Genomic DNA, 14281 nt, shown 5'->3' with positions numbered 1-14281 from the left:
CAGCTGTCTTCTATTAAGCCAGACATTAAAGAGATTTGGAAAAAAAAAAAAAACCCATACACTGCTGTCACCCTTCTTACCACACTTTGTTTTGTTTTGGTGAGCAGTTGTTTTTACAATGAAAAGTTTATTTAAATTTTTTAATGAATTAATGTTAACAAATGACTAAATATTAAAATGTATCTATTTAAATGAATAAATGTAGCTTATTGCAATGCAATAACGCACTGACATTGTTTTCTGTTTTAATTCATAATACAATAAGAATCATTTAACTATTAACTGTTGCAGAATGAAGCACCATCAGCCCATTAGAGGAATGCAGCATTGCTCCTTGGTTGTTTCCCATAGCTTCTGAGACTCAGGTATGCCCTAGGTGGGTCACGGTCTCTCCAAGTTGGAGGTATCTGAAGGCTGCACAGGGGCTGGGGGATCTGCCCTGAGATGGCTGACTCTGCAGCCTGGGACTGTTGGTGGCAGGTCTTGGTTTTTCTCCATGAGTAAGACAAGTGACTGGTCTTCAGAGTGACAGAAGAGACCAGTTAGGGACCTGTGGGCCCTTTATGAGCCTCCCTCTGAAGTCACTCTTCATATGTGACAAGGGCTGGCCCTGAGCGAGCACACCCACGCATGGGCTCTAGTTGATGAGAATCAGGAGACTGTCACTCCAGGATTTACCAATAGATGCAATCTACAGAAACAAAGACTCTTTGGAATCTTCAATAAAACTTGAGAGCACAACGCAGTTGTTAGGGCGTGCTAGTCTGAAGGAACTGGTCTGTATCCTTAAAATATTTGCTGTTTACCTACTTCTTTATTAATCTCCCTTTGTTGATAACAATGCCACCATTTAGGCAAAACTTCTCATTCACTCACCCTCCACGAGCTAGGCTACTCAGCTTAGACCCTGCTTCTCTTCAATTAAAAATAACCTTTCATTATAAAAACAACTGCTTATACTTACTGAAACAAATCAAAACTTGGGGAAGAGTGACAAATTATATATATATATAATTTCTTTAATGTCTGGCTTAATAGCATTCTAGTAAAGACACCTTTGTGAGTATCCAAATTTTTATTTTCTAAAATTTATGTGTACGTGTGTGCCTGTGCGAATTTTATGTGTACCATATGTGTGCAGGTACCTACTGAGGCCAGAAGAGGGCATCAGACCCCCTGGGACTGGAGTTACAGGTAGTTGTGAGCCACCAGATGTAGCCGCTATAAACTGAAGCCAGACCCTTTGTAGTGGCAGTATGTGCTAGTAACTGCTGAAGCATCTCTCCAGCCCCAAGCTCCCTTACTCTGTCATTGTTCCCACTGTGCCAGGATTGATTCAAACTGAAGTTCCTGCAGCCACCATGCAGAGTACTAAGCACTATGTGATCAGAGTAAGCTAACCGGATCTCCCCTTGGGAGCTTTAACTCTTACTCGTCTTACTGTTGGTTTCTGCTTGTTTAGTTGTTTGTTTGTTTGTTTGTTTGGCTGTCTGGCTATTTGGTTGTTTGGGTTTTGTTTTTGTTTTTGTTTTTTTCATGACAATAGCGGGGATGGCATCATTAGTCCTTTTCAGGTCAGGCTCCCTGGACAGTCATGGTCACCAAGAGTTGGGTCACTAATGGGCAAAGAGTGGAATGACTGAGGCAGAAGGAGGAGGGGTCTGAGGATTGACAGAGGCAAATGATTTGGCATCTCGGTGGCCGAGGTAGTGACTTTTACTCTGAATGCAACGGGAGCTGTTTGAGCCTGGGTAGGTGGGTTTGGAAGACACCGGAAGTAGTCTGACTGTTAAATTGAAAGTACATTTTAGAGCAACTGGAAGCTGGAAGGTGTTAGGAAGTTTCTGTAGCAGTCTGCTGGGGAAGAGATGCAGGTAGCTGAGACCAGGGCGTGGCAGTGAGGCTGTAAGGACTGGTTAGATTCCCGCTTTGTTTTGACAATGGAGCCAACAGGACTTAATGGGATCTTGGACATGGGCGTGACTGGAAAGGACAGATTTCAAGGACATCTCCAGGGTTTTGATCTGAATAGCTAGAAGCCTGGAGTTGTTTTACTTGAGAAAGCCCTAGTTTGAAAGGAGAAATTTCGAGAGTTTCATTGGACTGGGCGAGTTTGGTTGTTTGCCGAGCTTTCCGAGAGACCCCAGCAGCCTTTGCTCCTGCTGTTCCAACCATGCTTCCCCAGGGCAGAGACTGACTGCCTGCTTCTTGGAAAACCAAAGCAAGTCATTCACTGTGTGAAATTTGTGTTTCAGGGAGTGTGAGAATGTTAGTCTTGGGCCTCTTACTCCTTTCCTTTGTCCTTATCGGAAATGAAAGAAAACAGGCAGTGGAGATAGAATCTCCGTTGAACAATTCTGGAAGGTAATTGGGAGTTGAAAACAAATCTCTCCTGAAATGCTCGGAGCAGGTGGAGAGAATTTCACCCCCAGCTCTTAAGCCACACTTTATCCTGCCCCGCAAATGACTTCCTTCCAGCCCCAGGCAAACCCCAACTTCTACCCTCTAAATGCCTGTCTTCAATAGAGCTCTAACAACAAAAAACCCACCATGAGAAAGGGGAGCCCGATCTGCACAGATACCGGAAGGGCTGCCCAAGAACATCTTTCTAGAATGGTGCTCCCCAGAGGGACACCCGACTTTGGGCTTTTGTTTTTGAGGTGTGTGTGTGTGTGTGTGTACACATTTTATGGCCAAAGGTTATCCTCAGGCGTCCTTTCTCAGATATCTACTTTGGTTTTTGAGGTGGGGTCTCTCTCATTGGTTTGGAATTCACAAAGCAGGATAGGCTGGCCAGCCGGCAAAATCCAGGATCTGTTTGTTCTCATCTCTCCTACACTGGCACACACCTCCATGCCTGGCATTTTTACTTAGTTTCTGGGAGTTAAACTCAGGTCTGCCTGTGTGTGCAGCAAGCATCCTACTAAGCCATAGCTGCAGCCCTAACTTTTTTCAGAGTATTGTGAGGGGTTGAAAACCTGTCTTGAACCAAGTGATTTTTACTGTCACACCCTCCATCAAAAGATACATATTTTCTTGATGAGAGTTGTCTATTGTCTCATTGGAACTTCATACCATGAGCCATGGTCAAGCCCCTTGCCATGACTAGAATTTCCAGACTCCTTTTTTGAACCACAACGTGTTAACCTTTCCACTAAAACAAAGCAGTGGCTAGTGCTGCCAAATTCTGGCTTAGGTCAGTCAACGAAGGGTTGACAGAGCAGTTCTTGAGGGTCTGGGATTACTAAGAAAAGCAAGGATTGTGTTATACTGTGGGGAATGAATGAGGGATACCAGAGTACCTCTTATTCCCACAGAGAGACAGGGATATGAGGGACTTGCCACACGGCTAGCCAGCAACAAGATCACATATGGAGAGTCACAACAGCCTCAGAGGTTATACCATTTTCTGGCACCTTCCACGAGCTAGGTATATACTCTATACTTTGTGTTAACTGGTTTCTATGGAATTTACATATTTTGCAAGGAAGTAAAACTGTACAACAGAAATTCTTATCCTGAAGGATATGTTGTGTATCTTTACTGTCCAGTGTAGCAGCCATCAGTCCTGTGTGGCCATTAGGTGTTTCACACATGGTGAATGAGCCCAGGCAGTAGATTTTTACACTTTATTTCATCTTGATTTCAATGTAATTACATATGGTTAGTGACCACTGCATTGTCCAGTGGAGTTCTGTGTGGCTCAGTCCATCTAAAAGCTAGTGAATTGACGTGGCCAGTCAATCTCAGGCCTGGCTGAGCTCCAAAGGCAGGCCTCATCTTTTCCCCTATCTCCTCTCAGGGAAAGTGCCTGGCATTGTGCAACCGGAAAAGGCTTAGGAAGGAAGCTGACCAGACAACATGCAATCAGCCAAGAATAAAGCCAGATCCTAACAGGTTGGCTGGTATTTCTGCCGGAGGCCCTGATGGGGACCAAGCAACTCAGACGAAGGATGAGACTCTGCAGGGAGCCTGTAATGGTCCTGTTGACCAAGGGTTCTGGGACTCACCGGTCCTCAACCCTACTGTTTAAACAGCAGTGTTTCCTTTTGCCAGGTCTACTACTAATCCACTAATTGGGAATGAGGTAGGGAGCTCCCAGGCCCAGCCTTGCTCTGTCAAAAACATGCAGCCTCCTTCTAGGGCCTCCACCTGAGACACTGCCGATGAAGTACATCTACCATGTGCCATGTTCAGAAGCCAAGTCAGAGAGGTCATTGCCTTTCAGTCCTCTTCTGTGACCCTCCAGCATTCATCTTGGCCTCAGCAGTCCTACTGTAAGGCCTCTGAGGGGATCGGTGATGCTGAGGACAAATCAAAAGTCACTGTTTCTATGGCCGGGTCCTGCCCTCTGCTCTGGCCTATGCAGCACTGGCATCTCACCCTTCATTCGGTTACAGTTCCTTGCTGCTCCCAAACACACTGAACTTGCTCTTCCCTTCCACCCGGCATGGTCTTCCTGCACTTCCTGGCTTACTCTCTTCACTCTGTCTCTGACAAGCAGGTTACCTCTTCAGCTAGGTCTTTGAGGTCCCACTGTGTGCAAAACAGCGCCTGTGTCCCACTCTCCAAGGGGCTTATCCCCAGTGCATTGTCAGAAATCTATGGGTTTGACCAATGGTGGGTGGAAGCAGTCAGTCAAAAGGTTGCACCCCTAACGGACAGTACAGATTCTTTTCCCTGTCTTTATCCTGTAAAGAGTTAAAGTGTAGCAGTTATTCTGCAGTGTACTTGCATGGTGTTTAGCATTACAAATAGTGTGGAGGTGACACAATGTATGCGACAGCCAGCCCGTGCATGGCTTAAGTGTGAGCACTCTTATGCTGTGTAAGTTTTGATATCTGTAGGTGTCCTGGAATCAGTTGTCCGTGGTTACTAGGTATGCTTGTTTGGTTACAACTGTCACTTGTAATAAACTGGGTAAAGAAGAAAGGCATCTTTTTTTTTCCTTTATCCTGTAGTCTACTGTCACATAGCTAGCTACTCACTGGATACTTGTATTAATGGAGGCAGGCATGGCCAGGCCTGGTGTGCAGGGATGGAGGCAGAGGTAGGGTTAGACTTGGCTTTCTCTCTACAGATCAACACGTCCATGATTTGGATCCTGAACCATGAGAAACAAAGAGATTTGCTGGTTAAATTTCTTCCGCCCTGGGAAAGTTAAAGATCACAGATAATCCAAACCTCGGTGCCAAGTCCTCTGATTTATAATCAGGGAACTATTCACGTAGAGGTAAACAAGAGCAAAGGCTTGACAAACGAGAGCGTAGGAGGAGATGATGCGAAGCAGACGGAGGGTGTTGTGCTCGCCTCTAGTGGCCGAGGCTCCCCATCCAACCTCACCCACACTTGCATGCAGATCATTCCCACCACTTTCTACAGTCCCTCGGGCAGTGCTGCCACGATGGATGCTCAGAGTAGGGGGTCCGTGCAAACAGGAGAAGCATAGGTCACGTCCCATCTCTACAGTAGTGATACCCTATGCTCCCCTGAAAGGCGCAAGCGGAAACAGATGTTTTCCCAAGATCCCAAGCTTCCCTAAAACCTGGGCTGGGAAGTGGAGGGGAATCTCTTTTTCTCTTTAATGGGCATCACAGAAACATATCTCCTTCTCCACCTTTAATAACTTCAAGGTCTAGAAGTAACTAACACCAGAGGGGTGCATAAATATCAAATGAATAAATGAGAATGCCCAGCCAAAGGAGAACAGCAACCTGGTGAGGAAGAATGTAGTAAGCAAAGCTGCATGGCGGGGGTGGGGGGGGGGGTGGGGGGGGGTTGGTGTCGGGGACTGTGGGAAGGACTCCTTACACCAGCTGGGTGGATTAGTGCATGCCTCAGTTTAACTAATCATACTAGGACCCCCCTCCCCCACCTGCCAGCTCTGAGCTCTGATTCTCTTGAGTCTGATTCTCTGAGGTACCTTTACAGCCTTGTTGTGGATTAGCTCTTACTTGTGTCCTGCTGAGAGCGAGGCCAGCTGCTCTGGGACTTAGCATCATTATTTAACAGCAATTCCCCGGTGTGTTTTCCATAGTCCTCACTGAAGAAGGTTCTGGAGGACAGTCATCGTCAAAGAAGGAGGTAGGTCCAGACCAGTGCCAATGTATCAGATGATGCCATCTTAATAGACATTCCCATGGCTGTTTCTCTGGCGAGCCTTTGGAATGACTGGGTTGCAGAAGCCTTGTTTGAAGCCAGAAGAAATCACCTCTATGGCATGTAGAACCGGCTGCCTACTTTCTTCCTCTCCACAGCTTAATTTGGGGCTCTGAGCACCAAGTAAGGGCTCCAACAGTGGGCAGCAGGGATCAGGGGGCACTCCCTCTTGAACCTTTAGCTACCTGTGCTAGCCTGGATCATTTCCCTGGGCACACAGGCATTTGACTCAAAGCTGCCTCTAAATTTGGCGTCCCCCTCCCACCAAGAGAAGTCTCCCAAAGCACCAGGCCAGCAGAAGTCAGAGATCTCTTCCACCTTTATAGATGATTCATAGCCTGGAGTCACCCAGAAGAGAGACAACACTTGCTGGAGAGTCTCCGTGGGTACAGGACTTCAGACCAGCTTTCGATGAGGATTTCTGTGCCTCAGTTTCCCCAGATGGGATGTCAGCATTCTCCATCTCAGCCCCATGACCCCTTTCCCAGCACAGGGGTATATGAGGTAGAGGCTTTCCTTTTTAATGATACACTCTGGGAAGAGAGAAACATTTTTATGATCCTGGTAACCAAATAAGATAATGAAAACCATGGTGAAAGCCTCCATGTTCTCAGAGGGGACTCTGGGAACTCCAAGCCCTCTGAAGCCTTAAGTGGCCAAGGCCTTCCTGAAGGCCTTGGGACACCAGCTGATGGCTGATGAAAGGATTTTAACGCGCCACTGAAATTCTCTTTTCCAAAATAACCACTCTGAAACCTGTTAATTACAGACACACAACTGGTCCCAGCTCCCCAACAGGACCAGACTCTTCTAACAGGGAGAGCAGGGCTCTGAGGCTGGGGGATGCTTACACATGCTTTGTGTTGGGTGAATTAGCTTTAGGAAGAGAATCCAAATTAATTAAAACCACATGGCCACTCCCTCCACCCCCAGCCTCGCTCTCCACCTCCCTCCCCTGGAGACAGGGGCTGGTTCGGTCTAATTTGGTCCAGTGTTTTTGTTTCCTAAAATCTGTCTTGGGCTCGGGCCATTAATAGGTTGCAGCTGATTTTAATCTACATGAATCAGAAACCTCGCTTCTTTGGTTTTAAGGAGGTTACAAATTGTGTGTCCCACAAAGTTGGGATGGAGGGGAAAGGCCCTGGGTGGGGAGGGGGAGGGGAAATGCATGCTGGAAGGCACAAAATCTCTGCTCTCCATTAAGCAGCCAGGCTGAATGAGCCTAGGAGTTCTCGAAGCTGGGGGAAGGGAGCTGAGAGGCAGGGAGGGTCTCGTTCCACTGACCCTGTGGCAGGCACATAGGACTTGGGCCTATGTAAACAAAGTTAAGACCACTCTCTGGAAGAGCTGGGACTTCTATTCACCAGTCTTCCAACAAATTAACTCCCCAAGCTCTTGCTGGGCATCTACCATAAGTTAATGCTGAGATCAGCAAACCACAGCCAGCTGGTCTAATCAGGCCCCCAACCTGACTTTATAAATAAAGTTTTGTTAGGACACAGCAGTGCCAATTTCCTAAGGCATTGTCTCTGGCTGCTTTAACAGTTGTGGCAGAAAGCTGAAAATATTTACTATCCACTCCGCTGCAGTTAAAAGTTTGCTGAGTTACAGAACTAGGCTAAGTCTTACAGACCAGGCAATCTGCTTATAGGACAACAAAGGACAGATTTAGAATTCATTCAGTTCCCACATCATACAAGAGTCTAGATTCCTTCCAGACATTACCCTGCGGAAAGAAATCTCTGTGCTCATTTAACCAAAGGCAATAAAAGATGGTGCCACCGAGGTAAGGATGCTGAACTGTGGGCCTCACAACCCCCCTCTCCTGTTCACAGATGGAAGAGCAGTTTCTGAGATGTAGAAGTCACCTTCTGAACAGTGCTCATGTGGGAAAGTGGGAAAGAGCACTTGGGAGGACTTAGTCTCTGGGCCACACACCAATCCCGTGTGTTAGATGACCACAGTTCTGATGTCGCACACCAGCCAGCTCACAAAACTCTCTTAGCTCTGGCTGTACTGGTGCTGGTGCGGGTTTGGGCTAGCACGCCCATTTCAAAGGGTAAGAAGAGTAGCTCTGGGCATCAGGGAATAGGGATAGGGATGAGACTCACCAGATTTCACTTGTGAAAACTGTCTCTCCCAAGGCCCGTTGCTGAGTGTGGGTTGGGCATCCTCCTCTTGGAATTGTGGGTCCTATGCTGGTCGTCCTACAGTCAGGATCCCAGAGAGCTAGGATGATGTCTCTGAGACTTCTGTAAGCTAGCTGCAGGAACAAAGGAACAGGGAGCTTCTGGGATGGGCATGGAGTCAAAGTCTCACTTGGGGTGCTGGGGTAGAGCAAGCAGATGAGTCTTACCCTTCCCTGAAAGCAAAGCCTCTAGGGAGGACCCTCCAGTTGAGATGACAGTGGGGACCTTCCAAGGCTTTGGGAGCTAAAGACTCGTGGGCCTGTTTTGAGGATAAGCAAGGGAGCAAGAATCAGTTGGCACCCTCCCACGTCTTGTCGGGTAGCTTGACATTCGACACTAAGAAAGGTGTGACTAGCAAGCACAGGGAGCCCATTTTCTGCAGGGTAGAGAGCCCAGCCTGAACTGCATGCTGTCACCACTGTGCTCTGCGCATGCCTGGGCCTGGAGTCAGATCAGTCCAGTGCCTTGACACACTGCATGGAATGTTGACTCTACTGGGGTCTGGGCTAGCAGGAGCTGAACGTCCCTACAAAAGACATTATTCCAGGCCTCATTGTCTGTCCCTTTCCATCAGTGTCACCAGCCAGGTTCCTTGTAAACTTTTTGTACTTTAGGCATCAGCTCAGAAGAGTTCCAACAGTCAATAAGGAATTCCAGTCTTTAGAGTCTTGCTGTTTGTTGTTTGATGGTCTCTATGTGACTAGTATCTGTGAGTCCCCACCACCACCACCACCACCACCACCACCACCACCACGGAGAGTGACAGAGAAGGACTGAGGAAGCCCTCATTACCATAAACTGATGCTTCCTAGCAGATCAGGGCAGAACCAGGGAAATGACCCCATTAGCATATCTGAATCCCTCCATTTTGGGACTCTGTGCTTAGACACAGCCTTACACAGGGTAAACCCTGTGTAAGGTTAAATGCCTTTAGCATGAGGAGAATGTACAGCACCAGCTCCACCTTCTGCCTCCTTGTGAGCATCGGGGCCTTCCCTAGTACCTGCCCTTCTGACAGGGCCAAGGGTCACGGTGAGGTCTTCAAGGTTATTTTGTCTGGACATGGTTCCAGAGCATGTTTTACTGAACCGAGTGTCCAGGAGACGATTGCCATGGCTTCCTCTAGTCCAGATAGAGAGGAAAAGAGGCGGAACTGGAGACCTAAGTAGGCATTTGGGACACCTGATTTAACAAGGCCCAGAGCTATGCTAAAACAGTGAGGGCATTGTGCACAACTGGTAATGCTGTCGTGGTCCCTGCACAGAAGGCAGTGCACCATGGTTAAATAGGGGTCACCATGTGTGCACTATGAACTGGGCACGGCTTGAATGAGCACAACAGCAAGACAGATCCGAAGAGGTCACACGCCAATGAGTTTGTTCACAGAATGAGTGCAGTGTCTCACCCCATTGAGGTGGTCAGCCCCTGTCCTATGTCCCTGTTACATTTGGCCAAACTCCCCTACTTACTCACTGTGGGCTACCAGGCTGAGGATCTTGAACCTCCCTTCCCCCCCTTCCCCCCAAACACACACACACAGAACTAGGCATGTAAGCCAAACTCTTCTTCCCTTCTGTGCTACCAAACAAAGCAAAACTAGGATGAAACCGAGAAAAAGCCCACAGATGCTTCCTGGGCTCGGGCAGACAAACTTCAACTCTGAACAGAAGGAGCCAGACCATTGGAAAGCACATAAACACATCCAGGAATGGCGCAAGCTCTCATGAAGGGCAGACTGGGCGCTAGGTTGGCTCTCGAGCAATGAAGAAGACACGGTTGTTAAAAAGAAGGGGGGGGAGTGAGCTGGGGAAGGGTCTCGGAGCCGAGCTCCAGCACAGGCACCACCAGAAAACAAGCTTCCCCACCAGGGCACAGATGGGTGGGAATTGGAGATTCATGTTGAAAATTGATTTCATGTGTCCTTCAAAAGAAACAAGACAGGGACCTCCCTTCATACTTTCCTGCCCTGCTGAGTAGCCCTGTCCTCTCGCCGAAGCCTGGAGTTTGTGCTATCAGCTGCATTTTGTGTCCTGTATAAACACAGGGCTGGTAATTAGCACCGGAAATACGCTTTGTGAGCACAAGCCTGTGGTATGGGGAGCTGCCAGGCTTCTCTACCTGAAAATATTCACAGGATCTCAAACCATTTTTTTCCCCAGCATTTTCCCTGCCCACTTGAGTAAGGGCACTGCCATGCATGTTATATACAAACATACACACACACACACACACACACACACACACATGGAGAAAAGTTCCCTGGTTCCCACCTTCCATCACAGACAGAGACAACTGCCTTAACCAGGAAACACATCCTTCTCCCCAGAACTTCCTTCCCTTAGTTTCCATATGCCTGCTATTATGCGTGTGCACGTGCACAGGCGAGTGTGCACACACTTTCCCCTTCTCGTCAGACACGTGGAAATCCCTTCCCCCACCAGCCATTGAGCATACCCCACCCCCCTAGTGCAAAGGAACTCCCACAGGAGTCAGAGATGTTTATGTTCCCATGTGTGTGCGCGCGCACATGCTCACAAGGTCTATATTCCAACTGGCTCTGGTCTCAGATTGTTTGCCATTGTTTTGCGCTGGCCTCTACCAGGGTCTGCCTGCAGAAGAAGACAGGAAAGGTTTGTCACCGTGGTTTGTAGCACGTCCCTTGAGTCTAAGGTTTTTTGAAGGATTTTGAAGAAGATGGTTGTTTGAGGTGTGAATGGGCTCAGGGTTACGGGCAGCTATGGGGTGCCCTACCCCATCTCCCTAGGTGCACGAGCTCTCTGGCTGTTTGGAGGATTTCTTTATTGTGCCTGTTGGAGATCAGGCTGGAAGGACAGAGGTTCAGCTCAAGGAGCTCTGGATTCAGATGCTTTATGGCTTCTTTGTGTTCTAGTTGGTATAGGTCCAGACTTCTTGGAGAAAACTATCTTCTAAAAGTGTGGGTGTGGGCAGGCACCAGCCAAACAAACAAGGATGGATTTGGGTAGAAATGGAAAGAGTTAACAATGGGCTCTGAATGACAACTGCCACCCTGGGAAATTGGACCCACCAGAGAAAAACGGATACACAGAGAACTCCCAGCCCCGCCCCCAATACCGCAGATACTGTGCAGGCGGTTTCCAGTCACATAAGATTTAAGTCCCAGGTCCTGATCAACCGAATGTGTCCAAGTTCTTGCTGTATGGATTTGGACAAGAGCTAACAGCTGTGTTGTACTATACACAGTGCGGCTTGCTCACAGTGCAGGGGCAGGCTGCTGACAGATTCTTCCGTACACACTGCTGAGCTGTGGCAAGGGCTGGCTGGAAGTCTGTGGACTCTGCCCATACATAGCCTTTGCTTATAAATTTCTCCCTACTTCCCACCCCAGCAGAGGTCAAAGAAACTCTTGCAAAAAAAAAAAAAATGTAGTGTGCAAGATTGGTAAGAGCAGAGTCAGGAAGTGTGTGTGTGTGTGTGTGTGCATATTTGTATGTCTGTATGTGTCTGTTACCTGTCTCTATCTCTGTGTGTCCATGTCTCTCCATATATCTGTGTGTCTGTCTGTCTCTCTTTCTTGTGAGTATGTGAGTGTGAGTGTGTGTGTATGTGTGTGTGTGTGTAGGGGCGTTCCATGCTGATCCTTCCCTTATATATTAAGAATCTCTGGGGTCCCTTGGCCCTGGTTTGAAAACCATGACTACAGAGAAGATACTTTCTTGGGTACTGGACTTCAGTGACAAGGGCTGCTAGAGACTTTCATGGCAGATGGCATTTTGCATTCTCTTGGCTCAGGTTCTGCTCATGTTAGATGCAGCACAGGGTTGTATCTTAAGTATGTGGCCCCACCCCCTGGCCTTCCATAGGAAATCTGCAGCTCACCAATGGGGAATAACTATAGAAATCTAGAGAGGGCTGAGAAACAAAACTGAATGCCCATTAGGGAGCACCACCACTATCAGAACCATTAAAATATATTCTGTGTGTATGTGTGTGTGTGTCTGTCTGTCTCCTTCCTCTTCTCCTCTCTTACTCTCCCTCCCTCTTCCCTCCCTCCCTCCCTCCCTCCCTCCCTCCCTCCCTCCCTCCCTCCTCCCTCCCTCCTCCCTCCCTAGCTCCCAGCAGGAAATGACATAATTGAAATCAAACCAGAAACTAGCAAAATAGTGTTTCAGTTCCCTTTTCCATCTCTGTAGCAGCCTTAGCCTCCACATCCCAGGGTCATATGATGGACAGCGGCCAGGTTCCTCTGGCTTCCATCAGCAGAGGATCTTGTTGTCCAGTGTAGCTTTATGTAAAATGAGGGACCCAACCTGGGCCTCAGCACTGGTGTGAGAAAGCACACAGAGGAACATGCCCAAGTTAAAGAATACACACGTGGGCACATATACTGTGTGCAGTCAACATGCGAAGATAATTGCTCACTTCTGCCCACATTCATGTGGGTGTCTTCTGACACCCCATGTCCTGAAATGTCTCAACCAAAGACTTTGGTCTCCTATGCTGGAGATAGCATCCAAATGGATGTGCAGAACAAGGCTGTGCTTCCAGGTCCAGCTCTGGATTCTGCCTGCCTTGAGGAGAATTGCCAAAGCTTTTGGTACTGGAATGTGTCCATGCCTAAAATCAGGGGTATTGTTAACGTGGCCCAGAGACTTCAGAAGGGCCGGGATGAAGATGTAATTAGAGCCTATGAAGGCTTTCCACTTCCTGGATAAAAGGCAAGGCTGTGTGGCATTTTACTATCTACCTACCCTGGCTTTTATATTGCTCCACCTCCTCTGTCTTCCTTTTGGGGGGTCTGCATAAATTTTACTGGGTATTCATTTCAAAATAGACCTATTTCTACCTTAGGGCACAATTTCATTTGCTGTCTTAGAGAATTTCTTTCTAGAACCTTGATAGTCCTGAAAGGTCTACCCCCACCACATGCAAAGAACAACCCACCTCCCCCACCCTGTGGAAGAAGAGGCCTGGGTGTGATAAGTCACTCCCATTGGTGACACTTGATTTTGTCACGCTGCTTGAGCTCAGTCTATAGTGCCACGTGTGTTGCTGGAGAATCTTGTCACCTCAAATGTTCTGTCACCTGTTGTAAAAGGAAGATGACCTCACTCACCTCACCAGGTCAAGTGACATAAAGAGCCAAATTTAGCGAGTAGCGGTGGTTTCTGGCTGCTCTCTCTTTACCATCTGGCGCAGAGGAATAGGGGTGAAAAGACCCTTTTGCTCCTCCTCCTGGAAGCCCTCTGTCTAGCCTCGAACCCATTTTGATAGCAATACCACCACTTGGTTGAGTCTAGGCTGTTCTCATCTCAGTTTCTCCCAAATACTCAGCCCATCACTCCCAGTGCCTTCTCCTCCTCCATGTAGCAATTCCAGGGCCCCCAAGTCATATCCCCATTCTACCCTCCCTTCAAGCCCAGTCCCAAGAGTGAGAAAGCAAAGAGCTCTTGTATTCTTTTGAGCAGGAGAAAGTCCGTTGAAAGTGGCTTTGCTTTGTTGTGCCCACTTCAGAAAAAGATCAAACTGCAGGCTCCACGAAGAAGAAGGGAGGCTTCAGGCAGGAGGAGGAGGGGCAAGCCTAAGCAGGGGGTACAGAGGCTCTCACAGAGCCTGAGGGGACAAGATCCTTACAACTAACCAATATATGGCCTGCTCACAGATGGTCTCATTACCCCAAACCAGCCTAGACAATACAGCTAGAACGTTTCCCAGCAGATAGATAGGCAACCATCTAGTCTGAGGAACTGAGTTAGCAGTATCTACATAGGACCCCTTCCCTTCCTGAGAGTTCTTGCCTTTCAGGTTCCCAGGGAGGAGCACAGAGCACATGCAAGGAAGCCCTTGAATAGGCACTGCTTCAATTCAAGCCTTGGATGCTTAGGAGGGGCCTCGGCATCCCACAAATCCCCCAGTGCACAAAGCTTTGAGGCCAAGTGTTCAGTCTGTTTGTT

General features: G+C 48.1%; 1 protein-coding gene across 11 annotated transcripts in view; it reads right to left on the bottom strand.

Moving 5' to 3' along the window:
- Positions 1-5776: 5776 nt before the first annotated feature.
- Positions 5777-14281, bottom strand: part of Rad51b (RAD51 paralog B) — a 550979-nt gene continuing 542474 nt past the window's right edge. For 7 of the 11 annotated variants that reach the window (XR_003950009.1, XR_003950005.1, XR_003950007.1 and 4 more), the window contains one exon: positions 9905-10957. The gene's annotated coding sequence lies outside the window, so the exon portion shown is untranslated. Of the gene's footprint in view, positions 6693-8270; positions 8423-9904; positions 10958-14281 lie in introns of those variants that run through there. The other 4 variants (XR_003950003.1, XR_003950013.1, XR_003950014.1 and 1 more) reach the window with 4 other exon arrangements.

Source organism: Mus musculus, chromosome 12, assembly GCF_000001635.26.
Source record: "Mus musculus strain C57BL/6J chromosome 12, GRCm38.p6 C57BL/6J".
Lineage (NCBI taxonomy): Eukaryota > Metazoa > Chordata > Mammalia > Rodentia > Muridae > Mus > Mus musculus.
Note: the sequence above shows the minus strand (reverse complement) of the source record. Positions and strands in the feature narration are given on the sequence as shown.